Source organism: Numenius arquata, chromosome 9, assembly GCF_964106895.1.
Source record: "Numenius arquata chromosome 9, bNumArq3.hap1.1, whole genome shotgun sequence".
Taxonomy (NCBI): Eukaryota; Metazoa; Chordata; class Aves; order Charadriiformes; family Scolopacidae; genus Numenius; species Numenius arquata.
In genome coordinates, this window is record NC_133584.1 from 3171898 (window position 1) to 3192467 (window position 20570).

General features: G+C 37.7%; 1 protein-coding gene across 1 annotated transcript in view; it reads right to left on the reverse strand.

Annotated features, from left to right (window-relative positions):
• The window catches only part of NAALADL2 (N-acetylated alpha-linked acidic dipeptidase like 2), a 240202-nt gene that overhangs the window by 26702 nt on the left and 192930 nt on the right, over positions 1-20570 (reverse strand). The gene's annotated exons all lie outside the window — the stretch shown is intronic.

The window sequence follows — 20570 nt, forward strand, 5'->3', positions numbered from 1 at the left end:
CTGCTGAACTATACCTGGCGTGTGATTAAAGAGAGGATTTCAGTCTCCAGGCTGCCAAGTCCATCACTGTTTGTGGGAGCTATAAAAACACACTGACAAAAACATGCACGAAACTTTCATTCATCTTCCTCATATTTTGATATTGCGAAAAGGGGAAAAAATACCTGTAGGGCTGTGCTCTAAAATGGAATGATGGCTGCAGGGGAGGGTGATCGTGTTGATAAAAATGTGGACTGAATAGAATCATATTGTACAATACTTCCCAAGGTGTTGGGGGGGGAGGGGGGTTAGAATAATATCTATCCTTCAAAAGCAATATGATAGTTGCTGTGCTGAAAGTAGGGTTTTAGTTCTAAAATACAAAGTAGTAGGAAAAGGCAACAATCCCAAGTAATATTAAAAACAATAGTAGAGCAATTGAAAAGGAAAACCATCTCCCGGGAAAGTGGATGAAAACAGGGTAATATCAAAAATACAACTTTTCTGGAGAAAGATTAATAGAACCTCAACAACATTTCTAAGAAAGCATTAAAGAAATACTGTTTTTTGACCTGGTCCCAGACTGATTTGGGTACAGAGACTGAGGGAATGTGCTGTATATCAGGCTGCAACCTACATCTAAGCAGAGATGTACTGGGAAGCTATTGAGATTTACCTCTAGAGAATAAAATATTGCAATAGGCATGAAAAATCCCATACCATATATACAGTGAGAAAAAACTAGGAGGGAATATGTCAGGCTGTTACCAGGAAAGCTAAAGAACTAAGAGTGAACTTGAAGGAAGATGAAAAATACTGTGTTTGGACATCTGTGTTAAAATATTACACAGTGACCTCTCATGAAACTTTTCTCCCAAATTCCCAACTTCCCGGGCTGTTAATGCTTGAAGGCCATTACGTTTTCTATCAGTGATTATACACAAAAGTCTCTGGGTTGAAAAGAAAAGCATTAGAAAACATTGGTCTTAGGAATATCAGAGGTACTGTGGGAATACAAGAATTAAAATTTTTAGGGCAAACAGAAATCTATACAAAACTGAATCCAAACCAGGTTCATATAATCCAGCCAGAAGCAAATGTAAAAATCTGGTTCTAAATGTCCAAATTCCATGCAAAATCCTTCCTTGGCCTGCACAGAACTCTTTTGAGATACGGCTGCCCAAAACACGAACAACCTGTAAGTCGCCAAGGAAAAGCGACTGAGGCAATGAAATAACATCTTAGTAAAAAGAAGGCATTCTATACGGAGCCCAAACCCACTGAATCCTAAATAGCACCATATCCCGCAAAACATTTGACTACTTCCCTGTCACCCCATTTCTGCAAAAGCCTTCACTAAATGGTAACGCACGATACATATCCGTAGGTATATTTCAGGGAGGGACACGAACAGTTACACAGTGCTAATGATACTTTTCAATCTGTTACCACAATGTTTAAAAACACAAAAGTATGGAAAAAATGCTTCCTTTCTGAGGTATGAAAGTGGCACTGAAGAGGACAACACCCCAGTGAGCATCTTTCCTTTTCATCATTATCTCCTAGAGAACCTGGCTTCATTTTTCTAAGTTCTTGCCTTCCAAGCAATTTCATTTTGCTTTTGACTACATAAAACTAAAGTTGTTTTCTCTTTCCTATTCAAATGAAGTTACACCATCAAAATCTTATGATTGACGGAAGCATTTTGGAACCTTTATAGTATGTCTGTATGGGATAGTGCAGACATTGGTGCGTTAGCAAACAGGTAATAGCGGTGTTTATTAAATCACGTACTTTGTGGGCTAATCTGGAAGAAATCAATCACGGAAAGGAAAGCTCAGAGCATTGATTTGAACAGAGTAAGTAATAACGCTGCAGAAGCATATATCAAACCCACATAATGCAGCAAGACAGAAAAGGCTACTGATTTCTTATTTATAGTCTTATTTTTGGATATACCATTTCCCCCGAGTACAAGACTGAATATACATGGAAAATAAAGACAAGCTTCTGCCCCCTTTTCCCTGCTGAAAAATGGTTCAAGCTGACTATTGAATTCTTAAATGCAAGAATAACTTAGCTAAGAGTAAAGACAACAATTTTCTCATAAAGTGAAATGCTAGAGCAGCATAATTGATTCTATTCCCATCCTGAACCGGTTATAACACTAATGACAACTTCTCAAATAACATTTATACATAATAATACACTCACAATACACACAATAATTGATTTAACATTTGCACAATTATCAAGTCTAAAGAAAAAATTTATAGTTCAACTGCTAATTGATTCTGAAATGCTTTTCTTACACAATTTAAAATCAAAAAATAATGAATAATGTTTCCACTGCACTTGGCTTTGGGAAAGGTATTCTTCAGCAAACAAAAGTGTGTTTAATGAACTTCCAATTACTTTAGAGATAAACATTAATATAAAACACAACAATAATTGGAGAGTTATACTTTATATTGAAAAATACATCTGAATATTCAAAAAAGGTTTATACCAAAGATTTTGTCAAGGTCTTTTACCTTACAGCGTGAACATCTCTGTAGGAAGGAAGGAACTTCTGTCCCTGCCTTTATCTGACCCTGCGCACATCCCAAAAGCTGAAAAAAACCCCAACCAACTTCCAAAACTACTGGTGTTAAAGGTGAGTCAGTATCTCATGACACTTCCTAAATGAAGCCATAGGTTCCTCTCTCTTCCAAAGTGTTATACCCTAAGCATTTAGGAACTATGTCTTGCAATTCTACCCAACTTAGGAATCTAATTTCCCTATAGAAGTCACCTCTCGGGGACATCAGGTAGATCTGCACCACTGTCAAAGACCCTGACAATAAAATAGTAACAAGATTAAACACACACGGTATGTTCATCCATGTACATTATAAAGATCCTTTACTTTTTCAGCTGGTTTACAATGTAAATAGGGAAACTAAAATGGAGCTGGGGAGGGGTTCATCACAGAATTATTTGGATTTGGGTTTTTTTGGTGAGTATGTCACACTTGTTTTTTCAGTGAGTTAAACTCAGATTAAAGGCAACTCGCTTCCTCAAATATGCAAGCTGCCTCCTAACAGCTCATGTCTATCGGCGTGCAAAATACTTAAAATCCAGGATACAATCATGTGTAAGGCTCCATTCAGCCTTTTGCACACAGATTCAGTTCTGCTTTTGGGCCATGCTGTTATTGATCGTGTCTCGCAGAGACACGTCTTAAACGTTTTGTGGTTTTAGAGCCAAGGCAGGCACGGCAGCCCATCCTCCATTCCCTCATACGACGAGAAACTTGTAAGATGAATAAAATGCAAACGAAGATAGGAAAACATTATGCATGATAGAGATCAATCTGCTGGAATAAACATCAGCATTTAGCGTGCAGGCAGTTTCTTTAACACAGCAGTTCACACGCCAGCCTTGGTTTCGTTGGGGTTTTTTTGGGGGGAGTGGAATTGGGAGCTGTGTGCTGTATCCAGCCTGCGCTACCTAAACCTCTGTGGGTGGAAGCGTTGAGCCTTTAGGACATTTTTGGTTACATTAAGAACGCTAAAATCTAAACAGACATCTCGGATCTCTTCATACGCCAAGTTACAAACAAGATAACTTAAAAAAAAATTAGGTAAACTGCCACATTTATCCTTTTGTGAACGCTGCTCTTCAGAAGGGCCGCACTCCAGTTGTACCTGCTGGAATGAATCAGGCACAGCCACTTCAAACTGAACTGTGCAGGGGCCACTCCTTTATATTTTACGCCATATACCTCTGCAACATACTTTTTCTTCTTTCCTGCATTCTATGAGCACAGGGTAAAGTGTTGTTAGTATTCATCAAATAAAATTATTTAAGAAAAACCTGAAAATTATAGACAGTAAGCAACTCGTCTGAACTCTGAGCTTCATCTTCAAGAGGCATTATTTTCAAGTCATGTTTCCCTCACACTTGGCACCTCTCCCTTCACACATTATCCATGGGGTTCACGGATGAGGAAAGAGCATGGAAAGATACTGTGCTGTTTAGCGTGATCAGTAACAGTATTTTCAAAATCACTCTTTTTTCCCTGTTTTTTCTCGTAAGGGTGAATGGAAAGGTTTAACTTTTGTGGCTGGCTGTTGTGCTAAGCTCAGGTGTTCATCTCTCTGCATCAAGGGTCTCTCTTTCCACTCAGCAGAGTGACCTGCGGAGATCTGCTATTAACCCAAACATAAACAACCGTTGCAATGTCCACACCCGTGTAAATAAGGAATAAATCTCTGCATATATTAAGATCCCCTCTCAGAATCACAACACGAGCCATCTCAAGCATTAAAATAATCAGCCTTCCCCAACTTCTCCGCGCTGCAAAATTAAAGAAAAAATTTTGATAATACAGGCAGATTTCCTGAATTTGCTTTCTGCTGGTTCCCCCCTCCCTCCTTGACTTCCTTCATGTTATCAGATTTTTTAAATTAAACATGGTAAATTGAGTCTATTTAAATTAAATCTGTGATTCCCAGGCAGTAACATAATTTCAGCACCTAGTATTACTGGATGAATGGCAGTAATCGTGAGACTTGTGACAAAATAATGAGCATTTTTAATACTGGGATCTTAATTTACTGTAGAAAAATTTCCCGTATAATCAGTCTGCGCAGTTGTTTCTCTTATATTCATCAACCCCCAAAAGAGTTAACTGACTCATACAAGAGAAGTCAAAGCAGGAGCATGAGAAAACAACCAGTTCTTCGACCCTCTATTTTTTTTGAAGAACCACATTCCCTTGATTAGACAAAGAAACAGAAGTCTCATCTCAAACACGTTTGCTTCACACTAAAGCTGTCAACTTTTGAAAATTCAGAACTTCTCAATAATTCAGTAGATCCATACGTGGCAATTGCTGAAATCTACCTTGGCACCAGGGCATGTATTTACAGTACAGGGCAAACAATATTTTGGGGTGTTTGACATTCAGTTGAACATACTGTAGTTCAGGTCAGTAGAGGGCTCTCTGAGAAAAGAGTATGATGAATCTATGGCTACGGTAGGTGAACTAGAGCAGAGGAATTCATAACAGATAGCGGCTTCTCACCAAGGAAACTATGAAACTTTATTTCAACACCTCCCTCTATTATTTAATATTGTTTTATTTACTCTCAGTACAGAAAATACTGACTGAGAAGTAAAAGTGATAGCGAACAAAACATTTGCAGGTATCCTGTGCAAAGCAAACACCGCTTCACTAATTGTATTAGGGTGGGACACAGCCTTTGGCATCCCCAAAGTTACGTATTAAGATATGCCAGGATTACGGCACCTTGGGACGCTTGCTCTGGAGCACAGAAAATCCCTATTTACATGATTGTATGCTACAGTTTCTACATGGCTCACGATGAGATTCTGAGGCAATGAGAAATTCAGGTCAAAAAGTATTCTCTTAAGCGAGTGCTTTGCTTAAAATCTAATTTGTTGGCCAACTTAGTAATACACAACACTTCGAGCAGTGAAAGCACATTTTCTACATATTTCATTCACAGCTGGGAGGGACCACTGATCCCACTGCTTTCAGTTATTTGCACAAAAAAGAAACTCATCCTTACCTCTGTTCTGTTTTCTGTGCACATGTAGAAATTCCTACATTTTAAATTATATTTATCTGAAGTATATGGAAATATATATTTTGTGTCTCTTTAGATGCATTTACGTGAATCTTCTAATACGTGTATATTAAAAAATATATTTTAAATTGTCTTAATTTTGGTCAGAGCCTGGGAACCAGGCTGAAGCCTGGCCCGTTGTGGCAGTTCTCATGCTCTTTTTCCCACAGCAGCAGAGACCAGGGATTATTGACTCAACTTCCAAAACAATACCTTTATCGAGTCGGGCTTGGCGCTGCGTAAACCAGGTTGTTCTCAACCTGGTTTGTTTGGAAGTGAGGCAGAACAACTTGATGTCTGTGCAGAATACCCAGGGTCTGATGATATATTTCCTATTTATGCATGTCCAATTCTAGTGGTGCAATGAAAGCGTCAAATTAACTTCTAGAAGGGCCACTAGATTCAAGCTTCTTGTTAAAAAAAAGTTAGTCAGACTTTTCCCTGATGGGCGTAGTTCTGAGGATGCAAAAGGATGTAACAGAATGCACTTCTGAGCTTCCCGAGCTCTGAGCGAAGAGATCACACCACGACAATGCAAATCTTTCCAGCATTACAAACTTTGAAAGTGACGAATACAGAAAAATTTGCTTTAAAGCTGGATGATTTGCATATAGCATTCCCATAAACCACGATGCCATCACCGCACAAAAAGCGACCTTTTAAATGCTTTCATTCTCTCACCCTCTTCAGGTATAGCAGGAGGAGGGGGAAACTAGTGCTGGATCCTTTTTAAAGAAGCAACGTTCGCTGCCTGAAGCTGGTTACAGGCAGTCCTCAGGAAACAGGTTTAGCTATTGTTGTGGTAGAAAGAGAAGTATATCATAAAATATGAAGCAAAACTTATTTCCACATATCAGAGGCGAAAATCTCTAATGACAACAATCACGTACAGGAATTGCATCTTGAACAGATCTTTAGTACCTTAAACCAAAACTTCATAGCTTTCTTTTTCCCCCTTTATTTGCATGTGTAATACAGACACTCAAAGGATAAAACACGCAGCTTGCTAACAGCGCATACACTTTAGGACAAGAAATGTTAAATATTTTTTTCTGGTTAAGTCAGAAAGAATACCAGTTTTCAGCAAAGAAACTAAATGTCATCTCAGAATAACAGACAAGATATATCAGGGTAGATTCCTGTGTACTGGTATGAAAACACAGGATGCTGGGATTAATAGCTCGGCCGTCACACTTTTCCATGCTACCAGAGGCCTTCATCGTGTTTGCTACCAGTTAATGAACATCAGTACCTTCCCCTGACTAATGTACGTGTTTAACACCCCCGTCAGGACGTTAGCACAACCAGCCCTCCTTACTCCCCACACAGGATAATCAAAGCACAAGATGACGGGACTCAGCAAGATAATTGATAATTTTGTTAAGGGTTACCAGACATTTGGCTGGGTCCTGCGGGTCCAGGAGCCTCACAAGTCAGCCGGTAATGATGAGCAGATAAAACAAGCAGCGGTGCGAGGCCGCATTTAATCACCCAGGTTCATGACCACTCTGCAGAAACATAGATCAGCCCAGCAAACAGGGTGGTGTCTTACAGTCCTAATTAATCAAAGTATCTTCTCATGTGCTTCAAGATACATGCATGAACCGAGAATCTTCCTGGATGAGGACCAATCCCAGGATCATATTCAAGGACGTCCAAGTACTCGCTAAGTTTCTGTTTGATCTGAAAAGCCAGTTTTTCTGCCGAATCTGCAGGATTCAGTCTGAAACTTGTGGCATTGTTAAAAACTAGATAACAGTCATCAGAGGAGTGCAATAATAAAGAAATCTGCAACAGGAAGCTTCAACCACAGCTTTCAGTTTAGACCTTGATATCATCTTTTTAATCACTCCCCTTTTACAGAAATGGATTTGATTTAATTGAACTCCTAAAAAAAAAAAGTCTCTAATCACACTTCATCAGCACGCAATTATTATTCAAAGGAAACCATATGTACTATTAGGCACTCTTAATTAAAATAATGCATATAATCTGCTTCAGTACCTAACAGTCATTCTTGATGTTCATTATTCTTTTTCTTCCATTATTGTGACAATACATTCTTTTCTATTTTTCCTCATCTATCCCCATTTCATTTATACACTTTTTCACCGTTAACGATCACGGTATCAGGACACTGAAATGCATTAATACGCCACCATCCTTAATGCCTCATTGCAGAGCATGACCTTCAAAATGAGTCAGACCCGACCATGGAGATTTGTGAGAAGAGGATGAGGAAATGCTCTAACAGGAGCCTCAAACCCCTCTTTTTTTGCCTGAATTTTATTTGCAATTACGATGTTTTCTAAGAGGCCATACTGAAAGGAGAATGTACGACAGGCAGCAGACAGTCCTTAGAGAAAGAGAGATGAGATTTGGGGAAAACCAGGGACAATGGATGGAAGAAAGAGGAGTTGAAAAACCTGAAGAAAAGCATCAATGAGGGGTTGAGGCAATGGTTCCTCGAGGAACTTGGACAGTAAATTCTGCATAGACTCACCAGAATAAGCATTACAAAAAGATTAATGAGAACATTGCATAATAAAGTATCCCCAACCTCTTAAACTCATGAAAGCTAAGATATTTGCTAAGATATTTGACGGTCATAGAGAAAAAATATTGGTTTGTTTTCTCTTGCTACCTCTTGATGCCAAGGTACCTCACATTTTTCCACTTAGGTCACCCTAATCAGTGAGGACTGGAGCACCAGCAGCTCATTAAACATGACAGACTAGCCCTGAGGGAGAGACACTGGTGAACCACAGTGCTGAGGAGCCAAGGGAAGCTGAAACCCCACAGCTCTGTGCTATAGAGCTCAAAAACCAGACCCATAGACATTAACAGACACGTTCCAGTTCGGGGGAGAATGGGATGGGCAATATCCCCAGGCCATCCCCAGACACAGGATACACTCAGCACCCACACAGAGGCTCAATCGCCTTGTTAGGCAATTACTTCAGCTGGGGATATATTCTGCTCTTGCACAGTAGTAACCAAGCCAGAAAGGTATTTAAGCTTCTTATTGGTATCATAATTCAAAGAGGCAATTTCTGTGAATTTTTCCCAGTACTTTTCAAATTGGAATATTCAGTCTTCAATGTATACTGTGCAAGATACATAAAATAAGAAGTAATCAGTTGACTTACATTAATACTTTGAAATTTAAATCTCAAAAGGAGATCTCATACCTCCTCCTGTAATTAAATAGTATAACTTAACAAATAAAGGTAAGGGAAGACTGGCTGTTTTATTTTCAAAAGAAAACATTAATTAAAGATGAATATGTTTGGGACTGAGCAAGCTCCCCCCAGGCTTGGGGAAAATGCCAAGTCTGACAAACTCTTTGAGCCTTAGGGAATCTCAGGTCAGTTTGATGAACCTACTGAAGTATTTTATAATTAGCTGGCATGCTCCTGAGGCTACCGATTTACCTGAAGAAGAAACTCCCTCACCTTTCAAACTTGTCCCTGAACAACAATGAATAAAGACCTAACAAATAATGTTTCCCATCACAGAATATTTATATAAAAAGAGAAAGAAACTTCAGAAAAATGTCCTGTGCTATAGACTGGCCCTCAAAATTCATAAGAAACCCCAGCAGTAAAACTCAAGCTATCTGAAGGTAGAATTGAGATTTATTACCATGTCTGGGACTGTAATAATACACCTGTTACTAAGATAGTCACATTACGATGGCCATTTCATTCCACTGCACACTATCTTTATGCAGGCTCGGTATTAAAATGATAAAGGCAGCATGATTTAACGGCAACAACAAAGATTAAATAGAGAAGAACATTTTAAAAGCATATAATCTCGCAACACTGCAGGAAAAGTTACTACTTGCTCAAACGACTGCAGTTTCTGTTAAGAAGAAAATAAAAATCAATGTCTACCTACAGTACTGCACCCTGCTTGCTCCAGGTACCACCTGTTTAGATATCTAATTATTTCTAATCAACATTAACGTCTAAGCACCAAAAATACCTTACAAGTCTCAGAAAACAATTCAAAGGACATCTACTCTAAAAGATGTCTAGAAGCCTATCGTAAGCTTATCGGATAGAATCAAATAAAGAAGCAGTGGTACGGCTTATGAAAGGTACAAGTTACTTGAGATCATCTGAGAAGCTTTGTTGTAAGAACAAATCAAAGCTCAGGACTCACCCTGTTGGTAAGCATATATTTCTGTTAGCCTCTGGTCTTTCTATTGATTCCATCCCTTTTGTTTTGGCTTAGCTGAACGCTTATTTGTCTTCAGTTTTAGATTAACTTTCTGGAACAAATGAGTTCATTGCAAGAGATCTCAATATGGGCAAATGGACAAGGAGACAAGTTTTGCCTGACAGGTAACAGCAAGGATGGAGAGCTGGTGACTGTACCGAAAGAAAAAGATGAAAGGGATGCTACTGAAGAGACTGGAAGGTGGAAGAGAAGGTGTTTGAAAAAGGAAAAGGATTTTGAAAGAAAATCAAGTTGGAATTCACTGCACAACATAAACCGGAGCCTGGGGAATTTCTGAGAGAGAAGATGGCAAGATTAAAAGGACAGCTGAGGAAGATCATTTTGGCAACAAAACTATAGATTGACTGCAGGGGGAAGAAGGACTTGCACGGCAAACGTGTCAAGAGAAGAGAAGACTATAATGCAGGCACGTGGTTTGATCATGAGGCCATGGACAAAAGGATGGATTTTTAGAAATACTATAGAATGAAAATGTATTGGAGGAAAATACAATGTCCTTCAGCGTACTGTGATCAATGCATACTCAATGTGATTTCCCTATCTTATGTAAAATTCCAAATACATTTTCCCCCCAAACTGAAAAAGTACTGCAGAATATGGCACTGATACATGGTGAACAAATTAGTGGAAGTGCTGACGGCATCCCAAGTGATGTATGTGAGCACGTGTGTGTAAGTGTATTTGTACACACAGATCAGAGAAAAACTCATCTCAAAGTTCTTCTCTATGTTAAATGTGAAGACAGATACAGTTGCAGGTAAAATTAGATTGTCAGACCTAAAAATAATCTAAGAGTTTGTAGACTTTAAGAATTTTCTCCCCCCATCTCCCCAGGCAGTAGAAAGGCAATATGTACAGGTATTTGATGTACTCTGAATAGCTTTACATTAAATGTAAATAATCTTCAAGTGTTTTGATATCAGAGTGAAATTTCTAGAACATTTTGCACTATGTCTACATTTTACGTCAAAAATACAAACACATTTTAAAGTTTTTCATTCGTAGGTTCAGAGAAACGAAAAAGCCCGACAGAAACTGTTCTGATCTCTTGCGTATATCATAATGCTGTAACAGCTTCTGAACCCTAATTATCAATACTTTCATCCAAGCCTCATCCAATAATAAGGATATGGGGCATTTTTTGAATGAGGAACTGATCAGAATGCGCACTTGGTACTGGATTAAAAATAAATAAATAAATAAAGAATAGTTTTCATTTATGGACCTAATGAAAAAGACAGGTTTTAGAATTCACTCAGTAGCCAAAAGCAGTAGGTAACAAGTAACAAACTGTAAGTTTTTTAAAACCTTTAAACTCAATTTGCTATTATGAATACTGACCTCTTAAAAGATTTGAAACAAGAAAAATGGAAACGACATGGAAATGAAACAATGTGGTTTCTAGGAGCTGCTAATTGCCTACTGCTCAGCGGTCACAGTCCACCACCGGGAGCGTTGCCCCAAGAGACAGCACTTGGCATCTCCATGTCCATCCATTCCCAAATGTTTAATACTTCCACACTGAGAATCACAGTCACTAGACACAGTACTGGATTAGACCCCAATATTATGTTGATTTTGGTAATATTTATTTTACCTCCACTCCTCCAGCACTTCCTTGCACAAAACATACAAGTCCCTGAGACAGAGGTTTAACTATAAGTCTCTGGTTGAGTTTATTACCTTTTTGGCTTATTCTGCTCAAGTAACAACTGACATTTGCAACAAAAGGGGGTTGCTAGTACCATCTAAACAGAGGGGTTTATTTGTGCAGAACATTACATTAAAAGAGCCCAGTAGCAATTAGTGATTAATCTTCAATTACAATAGTAGCCATATTTAACAAAAAAAAGAATAGGCTATGCTGCAAGTCATGAAAAAAAGCCTTTTTAATTGTCAGCCCTGCGAGTCTAAAAGAGCTTTCACCCTATTCATTCAGTTATCATTCCGTAGCTTATAATTAAAGTGCTAATGTATATCAGAATTCTTTGATCTCAAAATAAAGGATTCTTTTACCAAAGAAATTAAGAACACAGTAGTCACAGGAAATTCAAGTTTCCAAGTAAAAATTAAAAGAAACAACCAAAAGTAAAGTAATGTAATTACGGAAAAACTGTTTTTGTTGAATAAGAGAAGGAAAAAACTTTGTGAGTAGTCATTCTGGATTGTGGAACAGTTTATCAAATCAAGTGGCAAAAGAACTTTCTGTTCAATTGTTAAATACAATCTTGGAAGAAAGGAAGGAAGTGAACTGTACCCACAGGAATGGACTACATGACCTCAAAGTTCTTTATCTTCAGCTAACGAGCAGAGGTTATTAATATGTCCTGAAATCTAACTTCAATTAGCATGAGTTATCGTAATGATTTGTAGTATCTCATCCATGGTATTTTATTTCCATTCAGATTTCTTATTTGAGGGAAAAGACAGTCAGTGGCGTGTTAGGTCTCAAGGTACGTCTAAATTCATGCCAATAAAAAGAACGATGTGTAGTCATAGTCACACTATGTACAAGCATAACTTAAACACTCAGGGTCAGCAGAACTCTTAACACACAGTATCGTCTCTTCTGTCCTACTGATTAAAGACAGTGACTGAAACCTGACTTTAAAAACCAAAGGAAAAAATTTCCAGAATTACTTTTGGCTTTCAGTTTGCTAAGAGGAATCTACGTGGGGTGTTGGAGATGTCAATTGGAGTATGTTTCCTACCCCAGATTAGATGACAGGTACTAAAACCAGCTGGTAACTAAAAGGGATACAGTCAGCAAGATCCCACCCCACTTACCTGCCAGTTCCACCAGTCACTTCTGAAAATGGAACTCGAACTTTGGAAAAATCCTTCAAAAGCAACTACCGGCTGAAAGATGTGAGTGGACACCATGCAACCTCAGCTCTGCTACTCTCATCCCTTCACTCACACCCTGCTCCTCTGGAAACGCGATCTTAGTTACCTCACAGGGGATGAAAAAAATACAAAAAGTCAGGAAAAGCTAATTATATACTAATGCTACCAATCTGCATTGTTACAATGAGCTTTGGATTAGGCAGTTCAATACATTTTATAAACAATATAAACATATTACTGTTGCTGCTGAGCAGTGTAAAGGATGTGTTTTGCATTTTTCCTTCATTATTTGCTTTGAATTAAAACCACTAAGCCTTGCAAAAAAAGCAACGCGACTCAGTCTCAGTGGACTAAACCAGCCAAACCGAGAGGAAATGAGGAAGAGCTTCTTTCTTAACATTGAAAATGTTTCTGTTAAAACCCTGCGACTCAAGTATTTCCTACATGAGCTCTAAAAGCAAGATTTCTAGTTCTGCTGCCTTTTGAGACACTGTGAAAGCTAAGATTATTGGAACAGACAATAATTTAAAAGTTATGAGTTTTTCATTCTCAAAGTCAACAGCTTAATCATTAATTTTTAAGATCTAACTAGTTGTTGGAAGCTTGAAAGTCCACTACAACTCTGGAAAATATGGTAAAAAACAGTCCAGGGAGCAGTTATGCATAGAGGAGATTGAAGAATTTCACCACAGAATGTACTTCCCAACACTTTGCCTTGTTCTGTTCTTTGGAAAATACAGGCAAATCATACACCCCAAAAATGAAAATTCCGGGCACACAGGACTTTACTTTCAGTAAAGCTACAGAGAGAAATACCCATAAACAGCAGCACTTCACTACTAGTGAATACACTGGGAAACAACTTTATGAACTCTAATATTTTCTAAGGGATTGCCATTTTAAAAACTTTGTATGTATTTGTAAGTATTGATCTTTTCTGCTTTTAAAAGTCCACCGGGAAAACTTACCAGCAATTTATTGTGCATATAAATGGAAGATGAAAAGTAGACTGTTAACACTAACATATCATCTGTTTCTGGACAGGCGGAATGCATAAGATATTAAACGGGACACAGATTTATAGCTCTTTATTTTGGAACTAGAGCTCAATAAAAACGTGCCCGTGTAGTTACCGTCTTTTGTCACACAACTACAACACAACTCTCCAAAGCTTGCCAGAATTTGGGTGCTCTGCAATATGGTCCGGAACATGGTAACAGTAGAGCCCAGCAGGAGGCACGAAAAGGACAAAAATTACGTATTCCACATATGGGTAGAGTTTTGCTTTTAAAAAAAAAAAAAGATGGTGAATCTTTTCCCCAACAGGCAGTCAATGAGAGACTGATGATATAATAACTCCAACAGTATGATGAGATAAAAGCATTCAGACGTTGACTCTACCCAAGCATCCTAAGATTTATTTTTGTATACTTCTGTTCCACGAAGGAAAACAAAAGGCTCTGGGGTATCCTTGTCCTTCCCTGGCAAACACAGATTAATTAAAAAATATGCCAGATAAACAGAAGCAAGATTTTAAAGGGAATTATTTCATTAGAAATTCATTGTATCTGTTATCTACATATTGTTACTTGGAAAAAATAAGCTCTCAGAGGTAGACGGTAATCAAATATGTTATAGAGTGATACTGTCATATTTGATGTGGCAGCATCCACAGAAACACGGTCCATACTACCAAAAAGGATGTTATGATATTTTCACATTGTTTCCCAGTCTGTATCTTTGCAGAGGGGTGATGAGAAGGTGCTCTGACAGGTAATTTGTGTGGTGCAGGTCATGAAGGATCTTGTTTTGGATACGCTCTGCACAGCTGTATGTATTTCTGTGGGGTTTGGTATTAATGTTTAGACGCAGATGGAAAGTGTTCAGAATCAAGACATAAATACTATCAGACTCTTGCTGCCTTCTTTCCTGCCATGATTGTGCTTTCGAAGTTACTTTGTTTTCATAGAATCATAGAATTGTCCAGGTTGGAAGAGACCCCTGGGATCACCGAGTCCAACCATCTACCCTACACTACAAAGTCTTCCCTATATCATATCCCCCAACACCACATCTAAACGGCTCTTAAACACATCCAGGGATGGTGACTCAACCACCTCCCTGGGCAGCCTATTCCAATGCCCGACCACTCTTTCTGTGAAAAATTCTTTCCTAATGTTCAGTCTAAACCTACCCTGTTGGAGCTTGAAGCCATTCCCTCTCGTTCTGTCATTAGTTACCTGTGCGAAGAGACCAGCACCAACCTCTCTACAGTGTCCTTTCAAGTAGTTGTAGAGAGTGATGAGGTCTCCCCTCAGCCTCCTCTTCCTCAGACTAAACAGTCCCAGCTCCTTCAACCGCTCTTCATAGGATTTGTCTTCCAGGCCCTTCACCAGCTTCGTTGCCCTCCTCTGCACCCGCTCCAGCACCTCGATATCTCTCTTGTATTGAGGTGCCCAAAACTGGACACAATACTCGAGGTGTGGCCTCACCGGTGCTGAGTACAGGGGCACAATCACCTCCCTACTTCTGCTGGCCACAATATTTCTCATACAAGCCAGGATGCCGTTGGCCTTCTTGGCCACCTGGGCACACTGCTGGCTCATATTCAGCCGCTTGTCAATTAGAACCCCCAGGTCTCTTTCTTCCAGGCAGCTTTCCAGCCACACTTCCCCAAGCTTCTTTCCCAAGAAAGAAGCTTGGGGAAGTGTGGCTTCCCCCCAGGCTTTCTTTTCTTCTAAGACAGAAGAGAAGAGGCGCAGTAATATATCTGTATGGAGTTACAGCCCCTCACATCTCTAGACATAAACAGGAGTGATCCAATTTCCACCAGAAAATCAGTGGAACAAGAGCCTTTCGAAGAAATACAGCAAGATTGTACAACAATCACGTCAACATTGCATTGCCTGTTAAATATAATAAGTTATAATGGGAAATTTTGAAAAGAAATTCTCTCTGTTATTGGGTTTGTTGGTTTTTTTGGGTTTTGTTTGTTTTTTTTTTAAAACATTCAAACATAAAAGTCCTTCCAGTGAAGGATGTTTTAAAGTAAATGAAATTCCTAATTTATTTTTTTTTAATTGGTTACTTTAACAAAATCTACTTAACATTTAATTTACTTCCCCCCCCCAAATTTAGCTATTTTTAATGTGGGTTTGATTGATACAGCAGTGCTGTTTGGAACTGCAAATAACATTAATTTAGGATAATGCTCTATTTCAAATGCAGTGATGTAAACAAAGCATTTAGAACGTAAGAGTAACTACCAGAAGCTGGTTTAGAAAAGCACTTGAATGAATATCTCGAAAAAACACACTTTATCTGGAAAAAAAATTGCTAGAAAATAACTAGAAAAAGTTCCATGACAAATACTTGTTTCCCTCTGTCCTGTGAGATTTTACTGTGGACAGAGATTTTTTTCCTGTAAGAGAAAGGGAATGCAAATGAGAGATTCCCAAATTGGTGTGGAAAAAGGAAAAAAGAGAGGAGACAGAAAAGTTTTGATTAACTCATATCCTCAACATCCAGAATTCAGTCCTCCACATAATGTAAAATATTGCTGGAGTTACAAGCAAGTTGGTTTTTTATTTTATTTTATTTTTTTATTTTTATTTAAATCCTGATACAATGTCATTATGGTTTTGGCACTTCAGCATAAAAAGAAACATTTTGCTCTCTTTGCCTCATTAGGATGTCACGTGAGGCTCCTGTCAGCTGCAAGTTTGCTCAGTTTATCTCAAGAAAAAAAAGGAAGAAAAAAGCTTAAAATTTCCCTTAGATATGTCAATCAAAAGGATTGCACTGGCTGGAACATCAAGTTCAGAAGAATATCATTCATGTCAGTTAAAGCAGAATCTTTATGTGGTCCCATTTTCTTCATCCCTTTTAGACAAGATGATATTTATGTTAAGGCCCAAACTCGCCCTGCAATTACCCAAAAATCAAACTGTGCTACATAAAAGTATTCGGTCGACGATTCCAACGTTTCTCTTTATGTGTTATTTTCTCAGTTGAGATGTACTTTCTTTAGGATCACAATTTCACAAAAGATAAACAGTATTCAAATTTGAATTGGCTGGGGAGAGCAGGCCTGACATTCAATCTTAAAGCATTTCCTTACTTAGCTGTGTGAAAATTAATAAAATTCCAAAATTCTGGTTATTTGTCTCAGGTTCTTCTGCAGGCTGTGTTCATTTATATTCAAATTTACTGTTTCCTTTCCAGTCATGTAGTAAAGAAATACTCTGTGTATTCACTTCCTTTCATGCAGCTCTGTTTTTATTGTTTTTGCAATCGTTGCTAAGCTAAACAGCACATTATCTTTGATTCTTAGAGACATACCTGTTTTAATGTGCTCATATAATTTTACAATCTCTTATTCATTATCCCGTTGTCTTTTTTTTTTATTATTACGATATAGCCGTTAGGAATGGCAACTGTTAATATTTGAGACTGTAGGAGTTATTGTTTTTGGACGCCAAAATAAAAGTATTGATGGTTAGAGATGATGGTTCTCATGAATGAACTGAAGGTGAACTCCCATTTCAAGGAGCTTTTAAGCCCTGTGTCCTGTGGTTCCAATGAACATGGTGCCACTTCAGGCAATGTGACCTATCAGGTGGTAAACTAACTATATTTCATTTTGCCCTCGTTTTAAATAAAACCTAGTGATAGAGTTGGGACACAAAGTGCGTTTCTCAGGAAGATTTTAGCTCTCGTTTTGTAAAAGCTTGTTAATGCTGATGTTTGGATCAAACGTATTTCTCGAGCCAGTTATTAAACATGTACTGAGCACTGCCGGGGTCCCCACCTTATAAATCCTGACATTTCATAAAGCTGCCTCAAAACTCATCGTCACTCCCATTCCAGACTTGTCAATAGTCTTAGGGAAAAAGCATAGCAGGAACATCCACATAAACAAAGTCCTTCTGGTCACAGTCCATATAGCTTTCTTTTAAAAACCTGATATTAATTTGCCTTTCATTTACTAATTTCCCCAATTAAATAAACTGTGATCATTTAACCATAGCTTTCGGTAAGCAACACAGTTTGCAAAAAAAGAATAGCACAACAAAACCACCAGAGCCTGAGTAACTAAACAGCAAACCACTCCACAACTCAAGTCTGACCAGATTTGTGGTGATTTAACTCTAAACTAGAGCTTTCTTAAACACAGAGCATAGGAATGAATTTTTCTTTAGGTACTGAGCAACAAATACAGCTGCATTCTGAAACAAGTTTATTAACAGTAAATAAACAAACTGGTTACCTAATAAAATTGGGGGATACAAATCTGCCTTCTCAGAGTTTGCTTTTCATTAACTCACCATAAATACTGCCACCACTGAAATGGGAAAACATTTTTAGGAATTTCACTAAAGCCTATACTTCCTTAAGAGTCGAGTAATGCATACCCCTCAGATTTTCAGCAAATATTGTCCAAATCGATTTACGAATCCTAAAACATATTTATGAATCCTGCAACAGATTTATAAAAATGGTAACAGATATGCAAATCTCACTGATAGATCCTAAACAAACTTTTGATTTAGATATTTTTCTTGTGCTCTTCATGAGTACGAGCAATAGGTTTATTTCTGAATTACCATCCTGAGTCTCAGCTGTTAACATCAAAATTAAAATAAAGCCCTTACACATTAACTCTTAATCAGGTTTTATAAATTCCAATCAGAACTTCCACAGTGAGTTCCTGAAGTCCAGACGTAATAGTAAGTTTCACAAAAGGCTTTGTAATCTGCTTCGCGTGACTTCCTTCACAGCTCGGAATAAATCATACTCCAGCCACAAAGCACCCTGGCTTTTGGGAAAAGTGGCAATTCATTACTATTGGTCAAGTTAGATTCCTCAAAATGATATATCAGGGAAAAAACTCTCAGAGGAAGTAAAAAAAAAATAATTAAAATTACCCCATCTTCACCTTTGTCTTCTAAAACTGTTTTCTTTTTTTTTTTTAATAAGCAATATATCCTCTAGAATCAAGAAGCAGTTGAACAATAAGCAAATTTGAACAGAAACCAGTGCATTTTTGTTCGGTTTTTTTGGGCCTTGGATATTTTGGAAAGTTGTGATAAAAAGTCTGCCAGTTTGTACGCAGCACAGCTGTATGTTGGGCAAGAAAGCTGAGTTTTTGTGGATTTGAGCATTATCCATAAAAATTTTAAAATGTGTTAGATTTAAAATATCTTGTAAAAATATAGAAAATATCACTGAGTAGACAATCTTTAATAACATCTCTTTTTTTCTGTCAACGTATATGGATTTTGTCAAGAGTGTAAGCCAGGAGAAGCACGATTTTTCCAATTAAGTACTTTAATTAAAAAAAAAACAACCTGACTTAAAAACTCATTAAGGGAAACTGACAAGAAGATTGGGCTACTAATCAATAAAGGAAGGCTATTTCCCTGAAAGGCACTGCCCAAATTTTACCCCCGAGTTATTTAAGTATGACAACTTTTGAACACTTATCCAAGTTGAAGTGACGTCTGTACGGCTGCCTCAGAAAGGGAGCGTGTTTTAGCGTAACCATTCACTCTAAAAGGTCTAAAATCAGTTTGTATTCAACTATTTTCGTACTTACTATAATTCCATGTTCAAAACAAGCATTCATTTCTGACAACGCTGACTTGTATCATCCTTAGCACACGTCAATTTTCGTCTTACCTTGATTGAGCAGCTGATATTTTTGTTGGATGCTCCAAAATTCCAGTGAGCTTTCATGAATTTTGATGGATTAGCCATGCTATTATCCCATCCAGGCAAGTCTGAGATAAATAGCTGGACAGGCTATCATCTCTGGGAAAATTACTCTCCTTGACTAAAATATCTATTGATGAATTGTGCCAGTTTTCATTTACATATTTGTCACTTTCATTACCCCAAAAAATAAAAAATGCACATGCCCTACCCCATCAGAATGAAAGGAGGGTATCATAAGTTATTAACAAAAAGCAATCACAAAGTTGACATTAAATTTGATCAGAAAAAAACTTAATCATGAAATTTGAAGTAAATAGTCTTATCACGCACACCAGACGCAAAAGTATTGCTATTTATTTGACTATTTAAAAATTAGAACTATCTCATCACAAGAAAGTAAAAGTCCTCCCTTCGGAGTTTGATTCTTCTAAAGATGTCAGCACATAAATGTTGATGGATCACATCTGATGGCAGCAAAACAGAGATTATTTTATTGCTTATCTGTAATAATTTAAAACGGATTAAGTAAATTTACAATTCTCTTGGAATACACACATGCATTATCCATGTACACCTACTACTGATACATCTAAGCAACAAAATAAATCATTGAACTGTTTTGGTTGGAAGAGACCTTTAAGATCATCAAGCCCAACCATTAACCTGGCACTGCCAAGTTACCACCAAACTATGTCCCTCAGCACCACATCTACACGTCTCTTAAATACCACTATCCCAGACAAGAACCCTCTGAGATTCAAGAATTATCACATAACTATAAGAAAACACAACTTTTTCATTAATGAGTCTTCAAAGGAAGTATCGTTCAGGACACAAATTTCTTCAAAATAGGGTTAACAATAAAACTTTATCTCTATTTCTACATAATCATATTATTTTAGATGAGGAAAAGGCTGCATCATACTAGAATATAGTACTCCATTACTCAAGAACGATTGCTATTCTTTCTATCCTTCTGAAATGTTGCTTTTCATTTATTGGTTACTGGACTCTTTTCTTAAAACATTTTTAGGCCCAAATGTTGTACTTCGTAACTTTCGTTTTAATTTTGAATTAAAATTATTTCGATAGGTAATACAGATGCTGTATCTTTGAAAATCAATATTATATGTGCATGGTTGG